The sequence below is a fragment of the Neopelma chrysocephalum genome, unplaced genomic scaffold, assembly GCF_003984885.1.
Source record: "Neopelma chrysocephalum unplaced genomic scaffold, ASM398488v2 Primary Assembly neopelma1_64, whole genome shotgun sequence".
NCBI lineage: Eukaryota > Metazoa > Chordata > Aves > Passeriformes > Pipridae > Neopelma > Neopelma chrysocephalum.
The window spans coordinates 4465655-4472263 of record NW_020897721.1 but is presented as its reverse complement, the minus strand read 5'-3'; positions in this window follow the sequence as shown (position 1 = coordinate 4472263).

Below are 6609 nucleotides of genomic sequence, written 5' to 3'. Positions count from 1 at the left end.
CGCGCCCCGCGCGGCCCCCCCGCTCCGCCCCCCGTGCCCGGCGGACACTTCGTGTCCTCCCCACTGGCCCGCCGCCTCCTGTTTCCCCGGGGGTACCGCTTACCATGTGCCCCAAAGGGCCATCCCGCCGTGCCCCCGGGTTGCCTCCCCTAACCCCTGATGGCTCCATCCTTTGATGTTCACGCAGCTTTCTGATCCTAAACCTGTGTCTGGGCCTTGCCCGGTCTCTGCTAGACACCCCTGAGCTGCGGCACCTCGTCCCCACGCACGTGGCTGGTGCCCGCAGCCAGGACACTCACATCTCACACCTTGATGGATGTCACACTCCAAGGGTTCTGAGGCAGCCTGTGTGCCCCCCATCCCTGCCAGCTGCACGGGGAGCATGGCAAGGAGCACTGGAACAGGCTGCCCAGGCAGGTCATGGATTCTCCCTCTCTGGAGATGCTCAAAACCCGCCTGGAAGCTTTCCTGTGTAACCTGCTCTAGGTGATCCTGCCTTGCCACAGTGGTCGGACTGGATGATCTCCAGAGGTCCCTCCCAACCCTAATGATTCCATGTTCTTACCTCCAATGATACCCAGTCTTTAACCTACTTGACGCATCCGTAACTCTTGGAAAGCTCAGCTGCAATGTCAAGTGTTCTAGCTGGGGCTATTCCTGCACCGCTTCCTTCCTTGCTCCCACATTAACTCACAGCTCCACATTTCAATACAGCAGCTCCTTGGCTCATCCCTGATACCCACCACGTGTGCGGTGAGGAAACTCAGAGCACGGACTTGCACAAATAGGGCTGTGAAGGATCCTCACCCATCCTTTGCCCTGAGCAGTCCTACCTCTCTATCATCTTGCTGCTCTCTTCAAATCATCCCTTAAAGCCTTCTCTGGCTTAATGCCTTAAAGTACTAGACAAAGGTAAGCACTGGAGTGCAGAGATCACTGACTGATGCTCTACTCAGGATGGGCTGCCCACACTTCCACAGCTGCCTGACCAAATCTGCCTGGTGCTCCTGCCTTGAACTGAGTTGCCAGCTCTTCAGACTGGATTTATCCTTTTGCTCTGTTTGTATGAGGCCTTGAACTTGGGAGCCTGAATCGTGAAAGTAGCATGTCAGAACTATAAAAATACCAACAGCAAACCATTTAATAATAGAAAGAGTTCCTTTAAGCCCTCTTAGATTTGGCATCTCTCAGCCTCCCACCCACATAAGCAAGGATAATGTGAAATTTTACTTCTAAGCTTAGCTGTATCGCTGTGATTTGTCAAGTCTTTGGTGACTGATGTATGGTTTGCCAGGAGCCCAGGAGAGTGAATTGAAGGCCTTTGTGCTGTGGCATTCTTTGAGCAATCTGTCCCTGCTCCTCCTTACCTGGGATGGAAACTGGCTGAGACATGCTTGAATTACACTGCAAGCCCAAGGCTTGAAATTTAGGGCTCACAGCCTGCCTGTGTTTCTAGGAGGATGAAAGAAAGGAGGCCTTTCCACTGCTGACCTCTGCATCTAGCAGTAAAAAATAATTCCTCAGTCTAGACAAACAATGAATGGCTCATAGATGTGTGCATGTCCTTTTTTCACCAAGCCTTGTGCTGTTTCAGGGGTTTGCCAAGCAGCACAGCAGGCAGGAGATTTCATCCTGCCCAGGTTTTTTTGGGGGGAACCCCTTTTCCCAGCTGAGTTTTCTGCAACAACCAGAGGCCACAACTTGGCTTCTGCCAGCCTCAGTGACCCTTGCGAGATCCATACAAGTTGTCCTCCAAAGACTGCAGGACAACAATGAGATTCCCTTCGGCAACTGCATTTTCAAAGAGGGCCTTTTTTCTGGCACAGCTATCAGCTGTTGAAGAAGGTACTCAAACCAGTTTGAAGAGAGCCGTGTTTTATGAAATATTGTCACTGTTCCTGTATTGTTCATATCTGAGCCTGTCTTATGTGGGCGTGCATGCCTCAAATGAACACTGCAGGCCACTGAAAACGTCACCTACAGATTAATCTGGCTCACTCCAGCCTTCTGGAAAAATGAATGAGGGTGATCAATAGATATCCTGTGGCTTGCCCATCAATGCACATGGGCCCTGTAGCATCATCACTGGGAACAGCTCCCCTCCCCAAGGGACTCTGTCAGTGGCAGAGCTAGGAAATGTAAAGGTGAACAATTGCCATGGAGCCCTGAGCAAGGAATGCTGAGAAACTGGGTTGTGCAGATGGGGAAAAGTGGCCAAAAGGGCTGATGGTTGCTCATCAGGGTCACCTTATTTATTCCAGGTAGCACAGCCCATGACAGCCTCAGGACCAACAGAACCATCCCTCTGTCTGTCCAAGAGCAAGTGAATGTGTTTCAGGAGCTGCTCTGGTATCTTAATTGCTTGCCCTACTTTAGAGGTTTTCAGATGGCTAGAAGCAGCCCAGAGGAAATAGGGTCCATGCTAGGGCAGTGTCTGGTCTGTCCTGATTTACATGAAGGACTATTTTCAAACCCTGGGTGGAAAGGTCAGCTCAAAACTTCCAGCTGTGCCCCTCTCTCCTATGGCTGGATCCCTCTGCTGCTGCCAGCAGATGCAGCAACCTGGTCTACAGTTACCTGTCAATTTTACTTGTTTTAGAAGCCCAACAGTTTCTTAACAAGGCATCATTTCATTCAGCACAGATGTGCAGCCACCACTGGGCTGACAGAGGGACAGAGCTTTACAAGAGGGCAGCAAACTGGTGGGGCAGGGGAAGGCAGAAAACACAGAATAAATCCCCCTGACCCAATGTGGCAGCTCTGAGTGAATAAAGGGATGAGCTCATCCCAGCCCAGGATGAAGTATCAAGTCACTGCCTGTTTAGCACAGAGGAGGAAGAAGAGTCCTGCCAACTGCCCCAGCCACTCCTCAAACCCCAGCTCCCACTACCTCCTTTTCCAGGGCCCATGGAGCACAGCTCCTTTTAAAGCAATGGGATTTTACATGATTGTGTCACAAAGAAACATCAGCTCATTTTAAAGGCGACTCCTTTAGTTCTGTTCAGCTGCTTATGCTGAGTGCAACTTTTAAATGTCTTATAATGCACATGACAAGTAGTTTTGTATCACTGTTTTCTACTTAACAAGTTAATAACGTGCCAACCCAAATCCTTCAGTTACTAACGCCACCGGTGGGACTCATTAACCAACATGAGCACATATTTAAGGGAATACTAATATTCACAATGTACATTTTTATATTCATGTTGTCATTCTTGAAACCACAGCTCAGTTCGTGTATTCTGTTGAAACATTTGTTTGCAGAGGATTTCTCTCTCCCTTTTCCTCTAAACTCATAGACTATCACTGGGGTATCATTCTGGTGAATGATATTAATGACAGCTTGTCATCATGGAAAGCTATTTCTAGCTGTCAATTAAAGGGTGTTTTGAAAGGAAGCAGCTCATTCAAACCCGGTGGGAGTTAAGTGTGTCTCATTGTTTGACAGTGACCCCCTTGATGAATTTGGGAGCAAGAGCAGCTCTGTGGGGCTGGGAGCTTTGCAGATGCAGCCCAGCGCTCTTGGGTGACAATGACAGGAGATTTTAAAGGTGCTGATGTCCTTAACAAAGGAAAGGCAAAAGAGGATTTCAGATTATAACAGCAATCCACATGTAGGAGTATAGGTCAGGAAAGGAGTCCCAGGGATACTGAGCCATACTCCTCCATCTTGTAATAAAATTTCCTCTCCAACACCCCAGTAAATTTATCAACCTTCATCTTCAATTATGTCTCTTCACTTGCCCATGCTAACCCAAGCATAAGGCTTCTTCAGCTCTTCTCTGCTCAATAGATGGGAAAACCCCTAATTCCCAGATAAAATGTATTCATAGCTAGTTTACACTAATTTATTCTGGGAAAACGATCCTTTGATTTAACTTGTTGGTTTCTTTCCCTCCCTTGGTGTATTTATAGGCAGTTCTCAGATTCTGATCATTTTTTTCATCTTTGCTTTGGTGGCCTAAACAAGCCATTTTTTCTTGTGTTTCCTTACCACTTTATCTTTCCATTTCCCACTCCAGCGTGGTAGACCTCCTCTGCACCTGCTTCAATTTCAATTAAATTTTCTTGAGTGTGAGTGCCCAGACTGGTATGTGGTATTCCTGAGATGGGCTCCGAGGCCTCGTACTATATATGTCACTTGACCCTATAAATATCACTCATAGAAACATGCTTGATTTCTATATTTCCCCCCTCAACGGGGTGGTCCACTCTCAGGGCTTTCTTGTTCCTTTTATTTTCCTAAGCACTCCTTGCACAGTAATAAAAATGTACAGACTCAGTGGGGATCTGTTTTAACTTCAAATGTGCTGATTCAGTTCAAAAACCATTAATTCAGCCAGAATCAGGGCCATGGGGTGGAAATCCTTTTCCAGTTAAAACAGAGGTAAGAGGGACAGCCTTTGGCAGGATAGGAAACAAAGTGCATTAGAAAAACAGCTCGGGACATCAGAGAGTGGATATTGACTGGGCTGTGTTAACAGAGGACAAGGGAGTCTTGGACATTTCACATCAGGATGGCACATCTCCATAGAGGATCTGCTGTAGCTTGGATTTGAGCAAACCTCTGGGGTTTGATGCATGGAAGCATTTTATTTCTCTAGCCTGTGATTTGCTGGGTTGAACAGAATGGTCCCTGCTGGACCTCATACTGACTGAGCACACAAAGCTGGCCAGACAGGCTGGTCCTGTCTCCAAAAAATCCCACGTTAATCAAGAGTGCAAGAGGATGCAACTGAATGCAAAGCAAACACAAACAAAGCAAACACAAAGCAATGCAAAACAAACAGTGTTGCTTGGGCTGCACGTCACCGCTGGTCCCCTCTGTGTGGGTACAGTGGGACTGCCCCAGGCACACGTTGCCTGGTGCTGGATGTGAAACTACCACTGTTGTATGTGCTTCAGAAAGCAGGAGCACACCTGGGTAGATGTGCTTGAGTAAGGAGGGAGGGTAAAAAGTTCCCGGTGAACCCAGCTTTTGCCCCTTACTCCCGCTTTGTATGCGGGGTGAGCAGAAAAACTACCTACATGTGCCAGGATGGTATCAGCAGCAAAACACAAAATGACTCCTCAGCAGACCATTTCCACAAGATATTTGACCAAAGGAAAACGTAGGCTGAACATCAGGAAAAATGTCCTGAGGCTATTATGCATTAAACTGTGGGATCACCTCCCGAGGAGCAGCGGGAACCATGAAACCAGCCACTTACAGCACCATAAAACGTCCCATTGGTGCCAACCGGATTTTGGTTCAAGGGAGCTGCACTGAATCATCTACCATGCCTTTTCCAAATCTTACTCCTAAAAATCAGACTCAAGAAGTACAAAGAAAGAAGGGCAAACAGTGATGTCAATTTGTTAAAGAAATACAAGCTTTTTTTATGTTATTGTATGTCATAAAACCCTTGTGCTCGCACTGTATACTTAATCTTGATATTCCAATGCCATCCACACAGAAATTCAGGCTTAACCCTGGTAAAAAATATTGTACAGTTGGGTGCAGTTTATTCTTTATATTTTAATGGCTATAGCAAAACTCCATTGCTAACTAGTAAAAAAAAAAGAAAAAAATAAAAAGTTGAATGTGTTTTACAGCTATGTCGTCATGGGAAAGCTGTATTTCAAAGTGAGGGCATCAACAGCAGTGAAACGGGACATTTTTAAACATTTTAAACATTTTTAATGGGACATTAAAAAAAAAACACTTCACCAAAATCTCTTTGCCAGTATTTTAGCTAATAGGGTTGCAGTGTATAAAGGAAGGGTTCTGACGCCTGCACAGGCCACCCAATATTGAGCCGCTGCTCAAGTGTCTTGAACTCTAAGTGTAAATGGAAAAAACATCTAAAATTAAGCATTTCTCCTGGAGGAAATATTGCTGATAAAGCAAATCTTCCCATAGGACAAGCACACCTGCTGGAAGGTAGAGAGACATTTTTATGTGTGGGATTTTAACGTGAGATAAAATACTTTTCACGGGCAGTCATATGGAAGACAGCTGGCCAAAAATAATAACAGAGGAATTTGTGTCCCTTGGGAAATTCTGAGGTTTCAAAAAATATGATTTTTGTCCTAAGCTGGGACAAAAAGTTTAGTGCTCTGATTTTTTTGTTGTTGTTTAATGACATATTTCCAAATAAAAATAGTATATTTCTTTTCACTTTATCACTTTGACATTTCTTTTGTTTTATTATTACATCATTCTAGAAATCCAAACCATCCATTTAACCACGCTGTTACGTTTCCTTATACCATACTTTACGTTGACAGGCATAATCTCCACCCTTTTTTAAGATCCCCTATTAAACCAGCTAAATGTCTTCGTAAAACTGAATACCAGGAACAACAAGGATCTCTGCCCCAAGCTGGGGGGCAATGGGTTCTGACAACTATTTTTCAACTAGGCCTTTAAAAGAGGGACCAGAGCAGCAGGGAGAAAAATGCCCAGAACAGCCCAAACAAGCTGAGGGGAGATGATTGTTGAAAAACCTGAACTAGCCCTTGGTCTGATGGCTGGCAGGCAAATGGCCTGGCACAAGCCCGTCGTTGCTGGTGATTTGATTCTTTCTGTGGACAGCAAAACAAACCTTCACAGATGAAAAATACTGT